Source organism: Rhododendron vialii, chromosome 12a (genome assembly GCF_030253575.1).
Source record: "Rhododendron vialii isolate Sample 1 chromosome 12a, ASM3025357v1".
NCBI lineage: Eukaryota > Viridiplantae > Streptophyta > Magnoliopsida > Ericales > Ericaceae > Rhododendron > Rhododendron vialii.
Genome location: NC_080568.1, coordinates 1,786,739 through 1,811,051, shown reverse-complemented (window position 1 = coordinate 1,811,051; position 24,313 = coordinate 1,786,739). Strand labels below are relative to the sequence as shown.

Below are 24,313 nucleotides of genomic sequence, written 5' to 3'. Positions count from 1 at the left end.
ATTTTATCTCGTGACACTTAACCCCCTTCATCTTTTATCGCGTGACACTTAACCCCCGATATTTTATCTCGTGACACTTAACCCCCTTCATCTTTTATCATGTGAGCAGTACATGACCATATTAATGACAGATCGTGCCCTTATAAATACATAAGTGTTCCAAATTTCAATCCGTTTGAACCCGGGAAAAGATTTTTGTTTTCTGATCATGTTATCCTAAATGGTCATAATTAAATTTTGACTCTAGGACTTTGGTTGACTAGTCCTAAGAAATTCGTAGAATCAAATATCTCTTAGGACTAATCAACTAAAGCCATAAAGTCAAAATTTAACTATAACCATTTAGGATAAAATGATCAAAAAACTAAAATCTTTCCACCATTTCAAACGGATTGAAATTTGGAACACTTAATTTTTTAACCATATTTTTAAATATATAAATGGTATAAAGAGGTATTTGACTTTATGGCTTTCGTTGATTAGCCTTAAGAGATATTTGATTCTACGAATTTCTTAGGACTAGTCAACCAAAGTCCTAGAGTCAAAATTTAATTATGACCATTTAGGATAACATGATCAGAAAACAAAAATCTTTTCCCGGGTTCAAACGGATTGAAATTTGGAACACTTATGTATTTATAAGGGCACGATCTGTCATTAATATGGTCATGTACTGCTCACATGATAAAAGATGAAGGGGGTTAAGTGTCACGAGATAAAATATCGGGGGTTAAGTGTCACGCGATAAAAGATGAAGGGGGTTAAGTGTCACGAGATAAAATATCGGGGGTTAAGTGTCACGCGATAAAAGATGAAGGGGGTTAAGTGTCCGAGTCAAACGATGAAGGGGGCAACTCGTTACCGAGGTATAGTTGAAGGGGGCTTACTGTAATTTCCCCAAAAAATTATACTCCGTATTGATTATCAAGTTGATTGAATAGCTACTGGTATTAATCAGAGAAAATATATCTCGATAAAAAATGCGAAAAAGAAAGCTGGGCATACTTGATTAACGACCTCAAACACCGTTTTCCTCAGAGCTGTTCGTCATTAACCATTGCAAATCCAAGTCGGCCTTCACCGCCGATCCGAGTTTCGATCATTGAGTCAACCGTTGCAAAGCTAATCCGTGACTCGGGCGATCGGAGCTGGTGAGTGGTGAACTCATCCACACGGCCAAACCCACTGTCTTCGTAGGGAGACCCACATCTGAAGCTCAGGAATGTATGGAACAATCTCAGGTACAATGGGTCGTAGTCCGTTATAAACGTTGCGAATCCAAGTCGACCTTCACCGGAGCTGGTGAACTCATCCACACGGCTAAAACCCATCAATTCAGGTACAATGGGTGGTCGTTGCATGTAATTCAATTTCTATTGGCGTGCAATCTAATAGCTTTTCGGGTTTTGATTTTATATGGCTTACGGTATTAGAAATGGCTGCAAGTTATATGACTCCCACATTTTTGACATTTGGCTTCTGAAGGAAGTCATTTTTCGGCCTATGGTTTTGCGTAAATCTTTTGATTCAACATTGTTACTTAGAAAAAGACTTGCATCAAATCTCAACTTCAGGAGCTCCTTCCATTTGATTGGTTCTCATGTTTTTGTCTTTATTTCCTATGTTCTTGGTGAATCCTGTCCTCGAGTAAAAGATACCATCTTTCCAAATACCCCCTAGGCATAAAAATAGTGAGAACTAGAATAAAGAGTATTTCCTATTCTGTTTTCCCCGGTATACGGTTCATTTACTTAGGACACTGTACTAATACTTTGCGTACGGATTCACCCAACTTTCTTTTCTTAAATTATTATGTCGGTATAGAACAAAGTTGGCAATAATATTTTCTTTGATAGAAAGAAGAAGGTTGCTTTCTTTGTCTTGTTCGTTTTAGGTTAAGTCATTGATTTTCTTCATTTGATTTGTTGTTTAGTATATATAACGCAACCTTCAAACGAAAAGACGTCTTCTTTATCATAACTGAAAGATGTTATTATCGATATACACGCACTACATTTTAGATGTACCCTATCAACATTCCAATACCATATCTGTACCTGTACCTTTACCCGTGTACATGCTTCATTGGATATAATCAACTCTGTATTGGTTTAAAAAAAGTTTCTTTAAATTCCCATTTCTCTTAAGTAGCACTTATTTTTTCCATGGTTTTTAGGGTTTTGACGAAGTTGAGAAACAAGCAGATTGGTCTGCCTACGTGAGTAATGCTAGTATGGAAGTTTGTCAAAACCTTGACTTGTACGTATTTGTATTGGTTAGGACCTAGTGTTGCATTAGTTTTGAAGTGTTTATGGGATGTTTGCATTGTGTCCATTACTGTCTCATAGTTCTTCGCTGATTTTTACTATATTTTCTTTGCTAATTTATTTTTAATTACTAGACTCCCCAGTTTCAGAATCCTACTCTAGAAGTTATATTCTTACTTCTTAGGAAGAAGTTGTAGCTCTCTGCCATGCTTTTGCCTTTTTCTTTTTTCATTTGGCATATTGTGCATATTACTGCCTAGAAAATGATTCTTTAGTCTAGGTTGACCCTTGCTTTTTTGTCTGGTTGGAAGAGTTGCGGGCAACAATTAGCAGCCAAAGAAGATTCAGTTCTTGTAACTATTGTCAACTCTAATATGCAAGTTTTGCATACACGCATTGCAGCTTTCTTTCTTTATTTTTCTTGTGGTGGGGAAGCAAAGGTTTTGTTCACCAAAAGGAGCAAAGTTTTGGGGAGTTAAATCCAATTCCCCAAAAGGCTTAGCTTCCCAAGCACCTCTTTCAAGTTGGAAACTAGGAATTCAACCTACGTGAAAAGTTCTACATGAGATGCAATACTCCTCTCACTTTAGAAAAAAATAAATGGGCAAGGGAGCAATTTAGGAAATATCATATTATAAGCAAGGGAGCATTTTAGAAACTTTTGGGCCACCTGAAGTTTTCCAAGCAATTGGCCACTTACAATTTTTGCTGCTATGCTGAAAAGTTATATATGAGATGTTGTAATACACGTGTCACTTCGAAAAAGGATTTATATGCAAGTGAGCAATTTAGAAATTCTTGGGCCACTTGAAGTTCTCAAAGCAAAAGGTCACTTTTCAATTTCCCCCAAACTTTGTGAATCTGTTTATGAGTTTGCCCACCATCAAATCCTTCTTGCTTTGAGCTAAACCTCCATACTAAATCACCTTTCATATCTGTGATTTCTTTGATCTACACTATCACTAATTACTTTGATCTGCACCATATTTTGATCACCTTCAATAAATCTAGTTTTTGCTAAAGTTAGTGCTATCTCACTCAAACTGAACTTAAATGACTTGAACTTGCATCAGTTGGTCTATTAACTGAATAGCAGATCGGAGTTTAGAGTCAAACATGTGTTTATGCTCTGATCAGGAAATGAAATGCAATGAGAAAGTTTTTCACCGTTTAATTGTGACAGATATGACATGCATGGCATTCCTTTGTGCACTTTTCTACCGAATCTATAAATATCTTTATGCTTCTCTTTTTATTTTTATTTTATCCGTTTATGCTTCTCTTCCAAACATCTCTTTCTGACGTACTCAAGGTAAGAATCTCTAAATGTCTTATTCACCTTCTGTATGCCTAGAACTCTGGAGTTTGAAACATCACTTATCTTTGACCGAATAGTTCTCACCAAGCAATGGTATGTTGATGTGGTAGCACAATTCAAACTAATGCATTTCCAATTGAATTGGCTGGAGGGTTGTATGAAGATCTTTCATCAGTGGCAGCATTGGTAGAAGCTGAAGCTGCTGTTGGAAATGCTGTTTATATGCTTCCTTCATTCTATAATCATGACTGTGGTAAGCTTTATCTTTCTCCTCATGGGCTTAGTATGTGCTATTTAAGGGACTCAGTATGTGCTGTTTCACTCCGCTTTTAGTTTTACGTTGTCAGAGAGTATACTTTTTGGGGAGTTCCTGCAGAGTCGTGAAATGAATGTTCTTCTAATTTTATTGGATTTATTCACCTAAATGTACAATTATGTTCCACATAAAGAAGTGAAGTTAGTAGGGGCTCATTGGCCTTATTAGGATTAAAAAAAAAGTGAAATAGATTCACTTGTGCAGCTGTGCTTAAATCAAGACTAGATTGATCAATAAGGGGGAATGAAAAGGTGTCTGTGAATTCCAAAGTAAAATCCAGTTTGTGTGTCAAATAAAATGGGCATCTAGATTGCCACTTTTTGAGAACACAGTACGCATGATTAGCCCTTTGCAGGTCATTTAGATTGTAGACTGAAATCTAAATATCTAACACCGTTTGATAGTTGACCAAGGTTGGTCAAGACATTTAGGTTGGGTTCTGTTCATACAAAAGTTTTTTTTTCCCTACATTCAATTACCAGAGGACAATATTGGCAAGGGAACATCCAATCTGAAATGGGGTTATTGATTTAATCGATGTCTGTAGTTTTTAGATTGAAATACATTGTTGATCCCTTTCTTAATAACTTAAGTCTCTCCGGCAATTGGTAACCTAACATGTGGTCTCAGATAAGGTATCCGAGCAAAGAGGTCATGGGTTCAAGTATTGTAATAGTGTTTGTTTCTCAATAGTCATTACTGAATTCCAGTAATTCTCATAATCGATGTAACCAGCTTACAATTTTCTTTGCAGCTCCAAATGCACACATTGTTTGGATAGAAACTTCAGATGCAAGAGTGAATGATCTCCATGGTATTGTAGCAGCTTTATGCTACATGCCTTCTGTAATTCTGATGTGGAAATCATGGGCTGATTTCTTACTTCTCAAAGACATTGAACAAGTTAATTGTTTGGGGAGAAAAAAAAGACATTTAAAAATAGTCTAAATACTCTTTTTTGGCCATAGAGTATTGGGATTTGTAAGCAATTGTCTACCTCTCTCAACTGAGGTTCTTTTAGTGTTCACTCGATTACGTTGCACTTCAGAAGAGTATACCCAGCATAGGACCCCGTAAAATGCTCCAGCATCCTTTTCATGGAGCATGATACCTAACTGCACTTATCGTATGTTCTGTAATGTTTCTTCTTTTTTCTATCTTCCTGATATGATGGCTGGATTTGTGGGTTAATCTTGGGATTAGAGACTTTAGTTTTGCCATGAAACTAGATCAAACAGTTATTTCTTGTTAAGTTGCTCAATGATACAGCATTTGCTGCTATGAGTCATTTAGTTGAATTTCCATCATTGTAGAACAATGCATTACATGAGAGCTATATATGACATTATAGCAACTCTTAACTGGCAGGTTCTGGAAAATGCAGGAATTAATTAACTTCGCCACTGATCGTAAAAGTGTAGATGAAGCCACAAAAACGAGTCGGTTAGGGAGTACATCACGTTTTGCTGACTTTCAGTCATGCTGATTCTCAGTCAGGTTAGAGTCTCACTATCTTTTAGTTGTAGTCGATTGTAGTGGCTAAGTAAATTCACAATGAGGAGATATCATTATGACTGTGGAATACTAAGAATACAAAATAGAAATGCAACTAGGTATACGGCAAGTCAGATTGGAAGAAGAACCTTCCATCCGTAGAGGAATTTCTTCTGCCGCCTCCTTTCTTGTACTCATTCATTGATGGGGCTTTTGAAAGTAAATCTGCAGCTGCTTCTTTGGGCTAGATCCAGAGAAAAAGTATGCTACCGCCTACCAATGATGCGTACAAGCCTCCTGTTGGACAAAAAACGGTGGGAAAAAGGACAATATTTCCACTGAAAATTTTCTTGGAAGATCTTGTCCAATGTAAGATGAAGGTATTTGGATGGGCATTTTGGATGTCATTTCATATACCTGATTGCTGTTAAGACTTTCCTCAAGATGATGAAACCATTTGTCTACTTGTGAACTTTTTTGTTCTTGGATAAGTATACGAGCTGTAAAATCTATGTTCACAAAATGGAGTATTGAAATATCTCTAATTTCAATTTTATTTTTTTATTTTCTCATATGCAGTTTGATCTCTAGTGGATCTTTGAGTTGGATTTGAATGCAAGGATCTTTATTCGTGTGGTAAAAGGATATGATGGCAATATAAAGTGTGGGTTTCTCAAGAGGTAGCGTGCATTGTGCCGACTCAAATTGTTTGATACCGCCGATGAAGAGCTGCAGATTTGCTATGTTGATGCTAGTATGGTCCATGAAGCTCGCCAAAAGCTCCTTTGTAATGAGTTTGGATTTAGATGTCGTTGCCTCAAGTGTTTGTTGGGTGATTGATCTTTACAATCTGCACGAGGTCGAAGGGTTTCCTTATCTCTGTCAGCTTTTAACTTCTCTTGTACAAGGTGGATCGAGGCAATGCGAATATCCATTTGCGTTTTTTACCAACCAATGACAGGGACATGATACAATTTCTGCTTTCATTATTTTTGTGCAGATGAAAGGTGAAGTACCTTTGAATCCGTTTCTGCTTATTTAAGAATGTTACTTCTGTTTGGAATGCCTAAAGTTGACATGAAGCTCCACTTCCACGGCAATGCTCAAGGCTGAGCTAGTTGGAAGACAGATTTGGTTGTCAAAACCGTACCTAACTTCTTATAGTGAAACACGGGTTTGTTATCTTGGGGTCTCAAAACCTGTCACCCTCTTTATATGCATGGTTTTCAATAACTTTCTCTTCAAAGCCATTGAGCAGCATGGTCGAAGCTTTGTGTCCAGAAGGAAAGTGGCGACTTGGGATTCAGAAATTTAGAAGCTTTCAACCTTGTCATGCTAGGCAATCGAGCTTGGCAATCAAGTGGCGACTTGATATTTCTCACAGCAACTACCAACCTTTGTACATGGTTTATAAATTATCCTGATTTCCAATTTTAAAGAGTTCACTCTCTACCATTGATTCAGAAACCAAAGAGAGATGTTTTTGTTTTTTATCTTATGTATGCAAGTCTTATATATAGGAAGAGCCCTCCAGAAACTGAAACTGCAGCTGTTTTGTTGTTCTTAAGGTGATAGATCTCTGTTCGAGACATTGGCTCCTCTCTTAGATAATATGGGGAAGGTGTTATTTTCCTGTGTTTTCTGCTGCCTTCCCTTTCTCCTCCTTTCCATCCCATAAATTGGGCTTCATAATATGAGTTATCAGCTCCTTGCATCCATAAGCTCCTCTCTATCCCTCTTCCGAGACCTCTATACTTTGTACCTTTTCTAGTGCAGGAAGAGGATATACCCCATGAGCATGATAACTCATGCTTCTTCTTTATCTGGCTTCTTTTACTTTGTCATTTACTTCTTGTTTTCTTTTAAGTTTTAACATATCCTTCCTATCACTCCTGTCAAAATGTTTCCTTGGAGATGTGGGGAATGGCGCCGCTATTAAACTTGTTGTGAACATGATCAGGAAAAGGGTGCGGTGGGGGTGGAGTGTGTGTTAATTTGAATATTGCAAGGGTTTTTCTTTATTATTTTGGGTTGGGCTTTTACTTTGCAAGTTCCTCTTAAAGGTATAGGCTCCTCTTGTCCCCATGTTTGTAACAAGGACATGTACAAGGTACAAGCAATTAGAAGCAGACAGGATAAAAAAGAGAGAGAAGAAGGTTCGAGCAATCCAGAGGGCACAAGGTATAGGCTCTTCTATGGGAACAAGAGTTGGAATTGATGATCCAGAGGGTTTTGCCATGTTTCTGTGTTGTATTCCTTCATTAAGTTGGCCTTTTCTACAACTGTTTACTACATTTGGGTGGAAAAGAAATGCCAGAAATTTTCAAGCTAGGAGGCAAGATAGAGCTGCTGTACTTTTTTTTTTTGAATAGCTGCTGTACTAAATTGTATCAGAAGAGATATCGTGTTTTGGAATGGTTTTTTTTGCTGTCTGTACATGTAGTAGTGCTGTATAGCATGTGTTTTCCTTTGGTTGGAGTTCATGTATTATTTGGGGTTCAAGGCCATCCCCTTGCCTGTCCTTTTGTGTGTGTGTGTGTGTGTGTGTGTGTGTGTGTGTTTCATAATGAAATTTACCAAAAAAATAAATAATCCTTGTTCTTATTGTAAAACAGGTATGTACTCTGTTTGATATTGAATTCCATTTTCATATAGATCATAACATCTTTCATTTCTTCTACTTCTCTGCTATTGCATGTGTTACGAAAAGGCAAAAATGTTAGTTAGTGTCCCTTTGTAGGGGTTAAGAAGTCTTTAAATGATTGTACATCCCTCCAAATGTAGATAGGTAAGGAACATATCAGTGCTGACAAAGAATTTCAGGGGCACTAACTAACAAGGACCCTAATCATCTTGCTGCTCTACTGCGGCCGGCCCTCGGAATTAAGGTTATGTGAAAAGCCATGTAAATGAGGCAGTGGCGGATCCAAAAATTCCATGTAGTGGGAGTACCTATATTCACAACCTTAGGCGAAAATTCACAATGAAGCACAATTACATGAGAACCTGGCTATGAAGCACAATTCTACTTCTTTCAAGGTTTGTGTTGTAGGTGAATTGGTTATTTCTGTTTCCTTTTAACTTATTTGTTATTCTTTAAAGATCAAATATTGTCACAATTTTGTAAGATTTTCCCTTGCAAAGCAAATAACGCATGTAACATGTGTTGTAATATTATATACATGTGGCCTTTCTTTTAGGAGAGATGAATCTTGTGCTCCATTTACTTGCCAAGAAATTAGAGCAGGCATATGGTTCTCTAGAAAGTGTCAGTGAGTGAAATTGAAGGAAAACGAAATGTATTTTCTTTTGTGCGCTTGTTCGATAAGAAGAAATTTCGCGAGAGTTTTTTTTGCTAAGCAAAGAAAGATTTTATTAAGCAATTGAACCAATAGAAAAGGTACCAAGGTGAAACATTCGCAGCAGCTCCCAACTCTTGAACATGGATTCCACTAGAAGCAGTAGTGAACCTCGTAAGATGTTGCGGGTGACAATTGGTTTCAGCAGTCCCACTTCCACATGCATTCATCTTACTCACACAGCCGCAAATATAGTACCACTGACTCTGAACTAGTTCCAGCAGATTCTTGATTCTGAATCTACTCCAAGCAGGCAGCACCAAAGTATTAACTTTGATATCTCTAAGATACTAGCAGCAAAACAACTCACACATCTCTTCAACACAGACTTACACTTTCAAATCTCAACTTCAGGAGCTCCTTCCATGGCGATAAGGTTCCTCAAGCCCAACTTCACTCACCGCCTGTCATCTTCTTCGAAATGCCAGCACATGTTGGATTTCTAGGTTTGGGAATTATGGATTCACTGATGGCTCAAAATCTCATAAAAGCTTAGAACTCAGAATTATTTGTCTGCGTCTTAGTTATTTCATGATTGAACATATAACCATAATGTATGGTCTTTCTTATATTTAGTTTTTTGTTTTACCAGTAATTATACTATCACTATACTTGGAAATGATATGTACTTGTTACTAAGTGCTTTCGTTATTTTCGGAGAAATTGAAAGACATTTCCTTCTACGTTTCTATATAAACAATGAAAGATGTTTGGGCTGCTACATTTGCTTGTACCAAATTAATATGTCTACATGAGGTTTATTGAAGATTGGCATGTTTGTAGATGTGATGCAACTGTTTGGAATAGGACAGAGAGCAAATGTGGTCCCCTTATCTCACTGGGGGCAAAGTAAAGCAGTAAGTTGTTGATATACTTGCTAAATTTACTTGTCTTTGCATTATGGTGTATTTGGCTAGGGCCTTTGTTGCATACTCCAATATCACATCCAGCTTATCATTTTACAATTCCCGCATCGCAAAATAAATTTAGTTTAAAGATGGTTTCCGAGAGAACTAAAGTACTTTCTAAAGAATGCTGATCGGTTGTGGCATGTGCCCATGTGAATAGTGTGAACCATGTATAACTGGACCAATACTGCTAGAATCGTCTTCATGCCCTTCCCAATAATGCCTCATACTTAGGTATTCCATCCAGTCGAACCCTTATCATGTGATTGTTTTTAATGCTTTTATGTTGCAGGAATCTTTGATTGATTGTTTCCATGTATAAATCATCTCCCAAAGAAGTAGCTGGATTCTGTCATGTCACATTTTCCATGCTCGCGGATCCTGAAAGTGCCGTGCGTATTTTTAATTTTATTTGCTTGTGTGCTATGCCAATGTTTTTTATATTTTGATTTCTCTAGGACGTTGCTTGTGCAGAGCATGGAGCATTGAAAGCAATCAGTTTCAGGAAAAAAAGGTATTATTTCCTTTTCTTTATGGAAAAAATTATGAAAATGAGGGGTCAGTCCACTGTCAGGAAAAGTGGTAATGTGCATAAACCAGAGATGTTTGTGAGTCCTAATACGAGGAAGGATCATAAAGCTCTTTCGAGCCTGGTTTTGGGGATTGGAATTGTGTTCAAGCCTTGGCTATATCTGGGTTCCACTTTGGATTTCTCATGTGGAAAAGGTGTTTTATTCTATCAGACTATTGATCCATTTAGAAGCCGTTTGGGGAAAGGTGTTCAAACCGTTTTATTCTATCATACTGCGGGAAAGGTGTTTTAGAAGCCGTTTGTGTTCAAGCCTTGGCTGTGATGATTTAAGATTTTGGATATAATCTCACTACCTGATAAAGAGTTGAACTGATCTGTATTGAAATTCCATGCATCAAACCATACCATTTTTGCAAGACGGCAAGTGAAGAAAAAATGGGTTGTTGTCTCAGACACCTAATTACAAAAAGGGCAGCTAACCTCATTTATCTGGAATCTAGCAGCTAGGATAGACCTGAGCGGTAGAGAATCTGTAGCAACTCTACTCAGTGTAACCTTGAACCGTTCATGCATCCTAGCCTTCCAAAGCTTCAGCCATTCTTGAGAAGTGAGCCCAATAGCTTGAAGAATCGAATGACAAGTTTGGAGAGATTAGGCAGATCTTGGTGAGAAATTTCCATGTTGCTCCAGCAACCACAACCATTCATCTTCAGAATTAGCAGTAGGAATAGGTACATTCGATTGAACCACATGGGGCTCAAAAATCTGTTGAATGAGACTGACATTTCACATGAGAGACACTCTACTAAATAGCTCACAAAAATTATGAATAAAGGGTGGGTTAATTTGTGGATGAGGAACTTTGTGTGACTCAAGATTAGGAGCCAAGGATCCAACCATATGTCTATCGATGAGCCATCTCCAACCATTTTGCAAGCACCACCAAGGACAAGATCTCTTGTGGATAAAATTCCTTTCCAAATAGCTGAATCTGAATTTTTCTTACGGACCTCATGAAAAGAAGAGTGGTCACAGTATTTTGCCTGTCATAATGGAAACCCATAATTTCTTCTCCTTGATTAGGAGCTGCCACCCTAATTTAGACAAGGCCTTGTTCGTATCTTCCATTTTTCTAAAGCCCAATCCCCGAACAGGTTTTGGCCGACACATAATCCCATGCCTTGAGGTGAACTTTCCTTTCATCCTCCGAACCTCCCCACCAGAACCGAGCTATCTGTGAGTGGAGAGTTTAAAGGAAGACAGCGCATACACAGGCATTGATAAGGGTATAGAACTACCTGCATATGACAAAGTCTTGCTCTTCCACCCCTTTGAGTTTGTCAACCTTTTTGATCTTCCAATAAAAAGAGGGTAAACCAAGATAAATCGTGTCTCCTTTACCTTTCCTCAAGCCTAGAGCTTGTTTAACTGGAGCTTGTGTAGAATGAGAGAGTCATTGGCACTAAAGAAAGCAGAAGATTTGTCCTTATTAATTAATCTCTTGTCCTGACCATTCAGCATAGAGCTCTAGACAGTTCTTGATTGCATTGGCCTCAGCTTCATTTGCTCTAGTAAAAATAAGGAGCTCTCATCTGCAGACATATATAAGATGTGAAAGAGGGGGACCCTATTTTATTTCGACGCATGGATTCATAGGAATTAATTAAGCTCAAACGGGGCACTAATCCTCATCTCATACTCAAGATTTCTTCATCCTTATTACATAGAATAAATGCAGCTATTGCCTCCTTGACATAAAACTCAATGAGGAAACGATTGACTGCATTTTGAATTTGCATCACAAGAGTGATTTCCAATATCGTCCTAATAAAAATAAAATTTTGCAAAGTGTTTATATGATAACATGAATTAACTGTCAGATCAAAAAGGTACGAAATCACCCCAGCTAAACTACCCACACCCCACGGAATTGCACATGCACACACGGGAGTGTGCCCACCTTCTAGTATCGTTGAATGCCAAAATGAAATTGAAACAAATTTTGAATAAATCTCACCCAAATCAAATGCACCCCAATGTTTTTGGATAGCGTTGGCGCCAGCCATTGGAATGGCCCCCACACTCTCTCCATTCTTCCGCCACAATGACACTCACCACAACCATATTTGCCACAGTGGAACTGCCATTTAACACTCAAAAGAATTAATGGTGCGATACATAATGCATGCATGTGCGCGAACGCTGTCCTTCAAAATATTGCAAACTACAAAATTCCTGAAAGTAAAGATTAAAAATGGAAGCGTAGAGTGAGATTCGAGAGTGGGCGCAGAGGGTGGGACTATGTCAAAAAGGGGTGCGAATGCTAACATTTGTAAAAATTTAAATTTATTACAATCACTTTAAATACGTAAGAAGGATTATTGACTCCTAACTGGTGTGGCCCCCGGAAGCCGCCAAATGCGTCGTAGATGGATCCGTGAAGAGAGAGAAAAGTGATTTTTCTGTGTAGTTTTTTAGAGAGAGAGAGAGTTACACCAAGTAAGTCGTGTTGCAACATTTTCAAAATATATAATGGATATTAAATGTAATTATTGATGAACGGTTTTAAAATTCAAGAGGCGTGTTTATTCATATGAAATGAATAGATTTGAACATTGGGTTTAAGCACAAAAAATGTGTCTATTTAGGCTAAATGAATAGGCGTGATCAGCAAGTGGAGCGCAATTGGTGTCTTTCTTATACTTTCATGTATATGGACAGAGTTCGATTTTCGTAAACATCAATCTCCTTCCCCAAGTCTTCCTAAATAGATAGAGTAGATTAAGATTAACGAATGACAAAAATACAAATAATAATAAGCATGATCAAATCAAAATATATGACTATTATGGTCGTATGAATAGACATAGCTATTATAAATAGACGTACCTATTGGAATCAATAAAAAGATGCAATTTTTTACTATTGGAATCAATAAAAGATGCGATTTTTGGCTAATAGACTATTATGATCTGTGCTTATATAAGGGCAAGGGGTTTCCACCGAATTCTCCCGAATTGATGAGGGCGAATATCGTCTTAAGGACAACAACAATGTAATGTGACTTAAACCATCTCTGTTTATCCTTCATCAGCTACGACGAATTTGTACCAACAAGTCGTTGCTTGATCAATCTCAATCGAAGAATTTTGGGTTGAGTAGGAAATTTAGAAAGAAAAAAAAAGTGCAGAGAGAGAGAGAGAGAGGGTGTGTCGGGACAATTTTCAGATGAATCAGCTCAGTCGAGCTTTTGAAGTCCATACAAAGTCGCGTTTGACAAACGCGAGGTTTTTAAAACGCCGGCGCCCAGATTCATCAAGACTTCGCAGGTTGAACACGCGAATTATATTAGAACGACGTCGCCGCATTCATGAAGATTTCGCAGGTTACGCATGAAAAGTCCATTGAAACTACGTAATTGCTAAATTGTGAACTGAATGCCGTTTATTTTTATGATCGAAATTGTTCAAGTTGTAGATATTGTCAAGAATATATACCATGTTGAATATCATATTGATCAAGTGCTGATTCGTTTATGATCGGATATGAATTTTGTGAATTTAGTCAGAAGAAAATATTTATACCCACACTGGATCAAATCCAATAAATAGAGGTCTATTGAAACTTTGTAATTGGTAAATTGTGAACTCAATACGGTTGTTTTTGATGATCTAAATTGTTCAAGTTGTAGATATTACCAAGAATATATGCCATGATAAAGAATTTGTTAATCGAATTTGGATTAGTTCATGATCGGAGATGATTTGTGCGAGTTTATTCAAAAGAAAATATTGATGGCCACACTATATCGTACCCATTACTACCATTATTATAAGCCTCACGACCCCGAAACCTTCCAAGGCTACAAAAACTTCGACGATCGGCCATCCTCCTGCTGCCACCGCTACCGTCACCTCCACGCCGCCGGCTTTGACTATACAGGTACTGTGGATGTCAAATTATGCAGTTCCAGTCTTTTGGTCTTTGCTTGAATTTTCTCCTATTTACATTTGAAACTGAGAAATTTTGCTTTTAGTTGTGTTGCTCGCTCGTGGAAAGTTTGTACTTGAACCCCAAGGGGTTGGCCAATTGGTCTTGGCCGGGAACACTTAGGGGTTCGAGCAATCCAGAGGGCACAAGGTATAGGTTCTTCTATGGGGTTTGAACAAGAGACATGAACACAGAGATATACGTGGTTCTCCAAAATCGGGTACTTCCGTGGAGCAATTTCTTGTAACCGGAAGAACAAAGAGCTTTACAAGTAGTATTCTCTCACACTCACTACACTCTCTGACATTTACCATTTACAAGACTACATTGCTAACCCTCACATGTCTCTCAAAGATACAGAATTCAAAGGCAGAAGCTCCATTTATAGACTGAGCTTGGAAGGGGGGAGAGAACTTGGGGAAAGAATTTTAGAAACTTGAAACTGGAAGGAATTTTAGAAACTTGAAACTGGAAGGGGCCGGGGGGAGAATTTTAGAATTTTTAAATAACTGGAGGGGGGGGAGAGAGAATTTTAGAATTTTTTAATAACTGGAAGGGGGAGAGAATTTTAGAAACTTGGACTCCGATTGGTTGGGCGTAAAATATTTTACAGCTGAAAATATTTTTCATGTAAAATATTTTAGAGGAAAATACAAGTTTTACAATTGTTTTTGGGTGTTTGGTTGAATTGTAATTTTACTATTACACAAAATAATAACTCATCTAATTTGCATGGAGTAGTATTTAAAGTGAAAGTACTTTGATGTTTGGAGGAAGTCCAGGAGAGAGATGAAGGCCATGGTGTGCCTAGGAATGCAAGTGGGTAGAGAGAGAGTCTTGCTGTTAGTTAGAGAGAGAGGGGACCTTTTTCCATGTGTATTGACGTGGCATGAGGGAATACGATAATCCCTTTGTCGAGCAGTTGTTCAATAGAGGTGATGGTCGAATGTGCAAAGGGTGCGCAGCGTAGGAAATTGACTTACCGGTTTTTTGGCTGTAAATTGTTTTACGGCCATTGGTGTAAAACATTTTCCAAAAAAGTTCATTTTCCGTGCATTTGAACAACCAAACAACGGAAATTACGTAAAATATTTTTGACAAAAATATTTTACATCCAAACAAACGGAGCCTTAATTTCTTCTACTTCTCTGCTATTACATGTATTATGAAAAGGCAAAAATGTTTGTTAGTGTCTCCAAATGTGGATAGTAAGGGAACATAGCGACAAATAATTTCAGGGGCACTACCTAGCAAGGACCCTAATCATCCCGCTGCTCCGCTGCGGCTGGCCCTCGGACTTAAGGTTATGTGAAAAGCCATGTAAATGAGGCAGTGGCGGATCCATAAATTCTATATAGTAGGAGTATCTATATTCACAACCTTAAGCAAAAATTCACAATGAAGCACGCATACATAAGAACCTGGCTATGTATAGAGAATAAGATTTTTGTATAAGAACCTGGCTATGAAGCATAATTACATAAGAACCTGGCTATGAAGCACAATTCTACTTCTTTCAAGATTTGTGTTGTAGGTGAATTGGCTATTTATGTTTCCTTTAAACTTCTTTGTTATTTTTTAAAGATCAAATAGAGTCACAATTTTGAAAGATTTTCCCTTGCAAAGCAAATAACGCATGTAACAACATGTAATATTATATACACGAGGCCTTTTAGGAGAGTTGAATATTGTGCTCTATTTACTTGTCAAGAAATTATAGCATGCATATGGTTCTCTAGAAAATTTCTGTGAAGTGAAATTAAAGGAAAACGGAATGCTATGTTTTTTTTGACAAGAAGAAATTTCCTGAGAGTTTTTTTTTTGGCTAAGCAAAGAAAGATTTTACTAACCAATGCAACCAATAGAAAAGGTACCAAGGTTAATGGGACGAGGGGCAAGCTGACATCACAACCGGGGACATATCTCTCAACTAGGTTGGCACACAAGCACCCGACAATCATATCCCTACATAGATGAGACAAATTAAACTAGTAACTCCAAGCCGTGGTACACAGCATTAGTTAGCAATCCCTTGTTACAACCTGGGGAAACATTTGCAGCAGCTCCAAACTCTTGAACATAGAATCCACTTGAAGCAGTGGTGAACCTCATAAGATGTTGTGGGTGACAATTGGTTTCAGCAGTCCCACTTCCACATGCATTCATCTTACTCACACAGCCGCAAATATAGTACTACCGACTCTGAACTAGTTCCAGCAGATTCTTGATTCTGAATCTACTCCAAGCAGGCAGCACCAAAAATATGTTAGAGCTTAGATTGTTTGAGGCGAGCATTTGAGCTTCAATCAAGCCAAACACGAGCCGATCTGGAGTAGCTTGAATCTTTTATAAATCAGAAGTCAAGTACTAGTAGCTTGTTCGAGCTTGGTTTCAAACCTTAACGAGCTTTTACAAATGTTCAAAATTGGTTTGTTAACGTGACAAACCGATCTTGAACAAGTTCTTAACGAACAAATATGATCTCGAGTAGCTTGGTTTGTTTAGCAACCTAAGTTTGCCTGCCTAATGTTCTGAAGAAAAAAACCTAACTCCCGCACATACTAGACTTTATAAAAAATGACCTAATTGTCCCCCCAACGTTGTATACATCCATAAAAAGATACCCTACGATAATTTACCTTGGGTAAAGGCTATTGATGCACTAGATTGAATGTGTTTGTTGTCATCTAGGACTATTTTTGAAATTGTATAGGTTGATCGAAAATACATACGATAATTATTGATACAGTTTCTGTAATAGATATTGACAGAAACTGATATCATCTTTCATAAAATGACAAAAAATAAATCTAATTTTCACCCACCCAACGATGAACTTCAGTGTCCATCTTTATATGCTTTAACTGTGGAATTTGTTGATAGACGTTACAAAGAAAAGGAACTTGGATTGTAAAACAGCACATACTTACCTAGAGGATCTGTTTGGGCAGATGTGGGCTTGGAATGAAGGGACTTAATGTTCAGTTTTAGCAAATGTGTATGAGGTTTAGCTATAGGTTATTCGTGAAAAAGGATGAAGAATATGTTAGTAGTAGAATACCTTGAAGTTCTGTTTGCTTCTATTCTGATCGATATTCAATGAAGTTGTAAAGAATGATTCTTGGAATTTAGAAATTTAGTTTCATAACGCTTTTGTTTTATTATTTTTGGCGCTCAGTACACAGCCTTAGAATTGGGTTTATGTCTTGCTACATTGTGTTTACTTGCAGTCTTGCGAGGATATTTTAGAGCCAAAATTTGATGAGCTTATCACTCAATTAAGGGAAATAGGCAGCGTCCTGAATCATTGGTTGAGCGATCATTTAACCAGTCGGCTATCATCGTTGACGACTTAACTTTTTCACTGATTTGCAAGGTTAGACTTTTACCATTAACTCCTCTTCCCTACTGTTTTCCTTTTCGGTCCACTTTTTGAAGCTATTTTCCACTTAAAACTAATAGGTATTCTTTCCTAATTGACCTTGTTCAGGCATTCTTGGAGGCCTGACTCAAGTGTGGTGGATGATGATCAGACCATTTTGGATCCCAATAGCAATCTTGGAATGTACATTTGACGTTGCTTACTTTCCTTCAATCTTTTGTCATTCGAGTTACTTTATATTCTGTATGGTTTGAGTTAACAATGCATTAGAAGACCACCACCGTCCACAAGTTTTGCATTATTTTCTTCAGCGGCTTTTTTGTGTGTCTAATTGACTTCAGTTTTGCAACTCTCTCCGAAGTACAGAAAAAAGAATCATACTTCTAAAATTTCCCATGTTGTCTCATAATATCAGCAGTTGCATGAGCTAGAGAGTAATCTTGTCCATACAAATAAAGAAATATTCAAGTGTTTGTCTTCATATTTGAGACATGGGATATGAGCTGGTACGAATATAATATTTTTTGGTAAATGAACTTAATAAATGTAAAATGAACAACAATAAATACATATTTCCATCTACTTGTTTCATTGCTACTATGAGAGAGGAGAGGTGAGTGAAAGAAAAGGAGATATAACAGGGTTCCAGATTACATGGTTATTATAGGAAATAACTCAATCTCATCCTAAATTAAGTAGGAATTTGTGATTATTAGAAGGTCCTTAGGGTGAGGATCTTATTCCAGATGGATTGGTCTATCAGGAATCACATTCCTATTACGGGACAAAAGAATCTAAGGGACTCATAAGTCAATGTGTGATTCCAAGTATCCAAGATTCCTGCCATCCAAACATAGCCTTAGCCTTGACCTCACTGATACATATAGCTATTACTTACTCTTGTTTTAAGGTATAACAACGTTACTTAGAATCTCGCAATTTTTACAAAACTGAATTTCCTTTCCCTGTTTCTACTAGTACATGAATGTTGTAACTTTATAATATCTAATTGACAGGAAGTTAGAACCTATTTAGATGACTAGTTGATTCACAATGTTTAGCTATGCCCCACATTTATACATTGCTTCTTCTTACCAATAGTTGGAAATGTAATTTTTCTTCAAACGCAGGGCGTTTGTCATCTTTTAACAAATTTAGGAATATATTGTAAAGAAGCACTCTCAAGTTCTCGGCCTTATGAGTCTCTTCAGTTCGATGATTCTAGCAATAATCGGGAAGGGTTATTGGACTACGAAAACATGGATTTGGAGGATTTGGTTTATGAGAAAGTCACTGAAGAAATTGAAGAAAGAAAAAGGGCCAATGAAAGGGTTCCATTTCATAATCATGCACCAAAAGCACTTACTGGATTGGTTGAAGGTACGATTACAGGACCAAAATTTCCGAACTCAAGTGCAAACATCACAGTAATAGTAGGTGCAGACATTTCAACATGAGATATTATCATTTCCTTTCTTGAATGGTGTACTGTTTTTACATTAGGAGTATTAGGTGATGATGTAACTTACATAATTGGAAAAATGATATTAGCACTCCAAAAAACAAAGAGTGGCCTTGGTATCACACTGATTTTAGAGTGCTTGCAGCAATTTTTAGAGTGTCAATATCATTTCCCTTGGTTGAAGGTACTATTAAAAACACTGAAGTATATCATGATCATCAAACGATTACCTTCTTTATATAAATTATAAGTCTTGCCAGTATACTAATTAACAATCTTGCTCTGGAATGTACAAAATAGACTAGTAGATAAGAATAGGAACATTTCATGACTGGTGTTTAGATCTTGGCTTAAACTTGTTGAAGCATGCCACTAAAAATCAATTGGCAATGAGTGCAATCTTATATAATAGTTTTAGATGGTTACAATGGACCTGTGTGGGACAAGCTCCAATTCAATGGCTACCCTGGCACGTTAAGTGGTAAACTATGTATCCATTTCGTCGGGTATCACAACTAAATAAGGAGCATTTTTTTGGGCAAATACAAGTAGTGAGCAACCAATAAACAAAGAGAGTATTGTCCAAGCTCCCACTGTGCTAAGATTCTAAAGCATAGAACTCAAAAATCCAAAGTGTAGTGAGATGAGAGGCAGCTCTGACAAAAGACCACGTAATGCATTAAATTGTAAGGTCAGTACTAAAATACTAACAAATGTTTGTGCGACAAAGATGTTTGGACAACCCACTAAGAGGCCTATGCATTTTTTCTGCTCTTTACATTGTCTGGTCTCATCTTGTCACTGCTGGATGTTGAGTCAGTTCTCATCTGCACAAAGAAACACCTGGAACTGGGGATAGTCAGGAGCACCGAACAGAGTAATCAACTTCCCCGACATATCTGTTGTGTACCCGTTATCCATTCCTCCTAGACCAGCCCGTTTTTCCCTTGCATCCGGCCCTTCATGTGATTTAATAATTAACTGCGGAAATAAAAATGGTAAAAGGACTAGACAGGATGCAGCACTAGATTACACTATCTAGTCCTCTACAATTTCGTGAATACCATTAACACAAAAGTAAATCTGGTTTGGTGTTATTTTTATTTGTGTGTGTGTGTGTGTGTGTGGGGGGGGGGGGGGGGGGGGGGGGGGGGGGGCACATGTGACTTACACCCGAATCAGGAAGTATACAAGAATCAATCAAACAATATGTACTTCCATTCAAAAATCAAGTTCAACTCTATAGATAACAGATTGATGGAAAGTAAAAATGGTAAAGGACTAGACAGGATGCAGCACTAGATTCCACTATATAGTCCTCTACGACTTGTGAATCCGGTTTGGTGTTATTTTTCTTGGTGTGTGTGTGTGTGTGTGGGGGGGCTTACACCTGAATCAGTAAGTATACAAGGTCAATCGAACAATATGTACTTCCATTCAAAAATTAAGTTCAACTCTATAGAGTAACAGATTGATGCAAAGTGCAATTGGAAAACTAAAAATTTGTACTCTTAGTTCACTATCTACCCCCTTCATTATGTGTCGAATGAAACATACTCTTAGTTCACATTGGTGCATTGAAGCTTAAAATTGTCAACAAGTCATTCTAATTGAGTATCCAAGGTCCAAATGAATAATAACCAACTAAGCATCTTTATACATCACATGATCTCTTTCTACTATTATTGCTTGAAAAAGAAGTTATATAGCTCACAGTAATGGTATTCACAAGTCGTAGAGGACTATATAGTGGAATCTAGTGCTGCATCCTGTCTAGTCCTTTACCATTTTTACTTTCCATCAATCTGTTATCTATAGAGTTGAACTTGATTTTTGAATGGAAGTACATATTGTTTGATTGATTCTTGTATACTTCCTGATTCGGGTGGAAGTATACAAGAATCAATCAAACAATATGTACTTCCATTCAAAAATCAAGTTCAACTCTATAGATAACAGATTGATGGAAAGTAAAAATGGTAAAGGACTAGACAGGATGCAGCACTAGATTCCACTATATAGTCCTCTACGACTTGTGAATACCATTAACACAAAAATAAATCCGGTTTGGTGTTATTTTTCTTGGTGTGTGTGTGTGTGTGGGGGGGGGGCTTACACCTGAATCAGTAAGTATACAAGGTCAATCGAACAATATGTACTTCCATTCAAAAATTAAGTTCAACTCTATAGAGTAACAGATTGATGCAAAGTGCAATTGGAAAACTAAAAATTTGTACTCTTAGTTCACTATCTACCCCCTTCATTATGTGTCGAATGAAACATACTCTTAGTTCACATTGGTGCATTGAAGCTTAAAATTGTCAACAAGTCATTCTAATTGAGTATCCAAGGTCCAAATGAATAATAACCAACTAAGCATCTTTATACATCACATGATCTCTTTCTACTATTATTGCTTGAAAAAGAAGTTATATAGCTCACAGTACATTGTTGACCATATTTACCAAAGAAATTAAGCTTTTTGGACAATTGGTGACTTAACATGGTATCAAATCTTTGATTTTATGGGAGGTTTTGGGTTCAATTCTCTAGGGAATTAAAACTTCAGTTTATGGGAGGTCTTCAGTTCACTTCTCGCCATTTGCACGGATCCTAGTACGCATTTATTACTTTTTGCATATATACGGGTGTTTGCACCTCAATGCGGGTGATGAGATTCAGATGTAATGAGGGTGTGGAGTAACTTGATATGCATAAATGGTATGAACATTTAAAAGAAAACCTTCAAATTGAACTTCGAGGTCTTCATTATAGCCCGGACCCCACAAAACACCCATTCATCGCCCTTCATTTAGAAAAAGGCCAGGGCTCATAGACGAGTCTAACCACAAAATATCACCGAGAATCAAGTTCACCACTTTATACGAGTATTGAGTAATTTTCTCTCTGCTCTATTTAACTCTTCCAGTGAACCAAAAAGTAGTGGACCTTCTTTAGGGTTGAGAATGATTTTACGGGTCTTACTTCTTTTTTTTAGAAAGTATATGCCACGCTACGAAAAAGCAAGCCCTCCATATACGGTGTAGAGACATCCTGGTATGACGAAAACTAGATGAAGTCTTGCAAAACAATATAAAAACTTCTTATACACATCTTCCCCTTGCACTCCGTACTTGGTCAAAACTTCTTGCTTGAATCCATACTTCACATTGCAATACTTTGACTCGTGACTCGTGATTTCCATGTAGAAGAAATACCTTTTTGGGCATAGCGACTGATAAAAGGTGCATCATTCAACTAGTGTTAATTTCTTTACTCTTAATTCCATACAACGAAATTGGATAACACTGGCGTACTAATCCAATTAAGCGAGAAAATAGAAACAAACTTCTAATAGAATAAGACGTGATCATCTAAGTTTCAAATTGTCTTATTCTATTATAAGTCTTATTCTATTTTCTCACTATCTAATTGAATTAATATGCCAGTGTTATCCAAATCTGTTGCATGGAATTAAGGATAAAGAATTAACACTAGTTGAATAATGCACACTTTATAGGTTGCTATGCCCAAAAGGTATTTCTTCTTCATCACGAGTCAAAATATTGCACTGCCAAGTATGGGTTCAAGCAAGAAGTTTTAACTAAGAACACAGAACAAGGGAGGATGTCTATAAGAAGTTTTTGTATTGTTTTGCAAGACTTCGTCTGGCTTCCGTCATAGCAGGATGTGTCTACATCGCACATGGAGGTCTTTTTTGTAGCGTGACAACCACTTCTAAAAAAAAAAAAGAAGACTCGTAAAATCATTTTCAAACCTGGAGGAGGTTCACTACTTCTTGGTTCACTAGAAGAGTTAAATAAAGCAAAGAGAAAATTACTAAATCCTACGTATAAAAGGGTGAATTTGATTCCCGGTGACGTTTTGTGGTGAGACCCATCTATGAGACCTGGCCTTTCTCTAAATAAAGAACAATGAATGAGTCTTTTATGGGACCTGGACTGTACTGAAGACTTTCTAAGGAAGTTCAATCCGAGAATAATTGACAAATCAATTTTTCCTTTAAATACTCGTACCATTTATGCATATCAAGTTATTCCACAGGATCCACACCCTCATCACACGCATTGATGTGCAAACATCCGTATATATACAACGCATTGATGTGCAAACACCCGTATATATACATAAAGTAATAAATGCATACTAGGATCCGTGCAAATGGTGAGAAGTGAACTGGGGAGACTTATTCATTGCATGAGATCATAAATTCAACCCTGGACAGTAAATGATCATTCCATTGTATGTATGCATGTTTACTAAAAGTGTTTAAGGACTAACGCGCGCTCTTTGGCTACAATTACCGTATCTTGTAGAGACTTATTCATTGCTTGGGACCATAAATTCAACTTTGTTCGGTAGTTTTTTGGGTGACATAAAATACAAAGTATAATGATTGCTAAGAATTAAATTATTTGAATAAGAATGTGACCAAGCACGTAGATATGTTATAGATGATCATTGCTCTAGGCCATGTTTATGATACCTAGAGGTTTGGTTGTTTGGACTCCATTTGCTTGCTGAAATGATCTACCTTAAAGTTGTTGAATGTCTCCTTTGAAAGTTGGCAATGTCTCCTGGATGTATATTCTGTGACGAAGTTTTCTATGTTGGGACCAGAGGACTAAAAGCTTAATTACAAGTAGTTGTTGGAAGAAAGGGGATGACATAGGAAATTAAGGGCAGAAATTCTCATGTTTGGTCCATGAATGTGAAAATGGAAATAGCATAGAAAGTGTATTTAATAGCTATTCTTGGGAATTATCTTGGATACATCTAGAGCTCTTTGAATTGGCGCTACCTGAGTAGGTAGTAGGTACATTATGGGTTAGATAGAGAAATTTAGACTAAAGTTTATGAAGTAGGTAGTAGGTACATTATCCAAATGTCACTTACATTAGCATCCCAAACTTCCCAAGAGCGGTGTTGCGTAGAAAGAGACCCATCTCTGGGTCCCGGGTAAGCACTACAAAGCGCATCAAGGTCAAGGTCCATATTATAATCTATGTTTCAGATTAATTGTCAATTTCGACATGTTATCCACATTGCTAAACAAAATATAGGCAAATGTATAAAGCCTTGAACAAGGGGTTTTGCGTCATCCACATTGCTAAAGAAGTGTATAGCTTGCCAAGGTAAGATACAACAATCACAACATAATAGAAGGATCAGTACAAAATGACAATTTTTAGAAACAAACGTAGATAGAAAATCCTCAGCATAATGCAACTTTCTAGCCAAAACCCATTCATTGTCATATTAAG

General features: G+C 37.3%; 1 long non-coding RNA gene across 2 annotated transcripts; it reads left to right on the top strand.

Annotated features, from left to right (window-relative positions):
* The first annotated feature begins 1,353 nt into the window (after nt 1–1,353).
* LOC131311838 (uncharacterized) lies at nt 1,354–7,361 on the top strand. Of its 2 annotated transcripts, XR_009195609.1 has the most exons (4): nt 1,354–3,838; nt 5,650–5,775; nt 5,975–7,261; nt 7,310–7,361. It is a non-coding gene; the product is annotated as an uncharacterized LOC131311838 (long non-coding RNA). The 2 variants fall into 2 exon arrangements; XR_009195610.1 differs by lacking the exon at nt 7,310–7,361 and having other exon boundaries at nt 4,656–5,775; nt 5,975–6,574.
* Nucleotides 7,362–24,313: the final 16,952 nt, after the last annotated feature.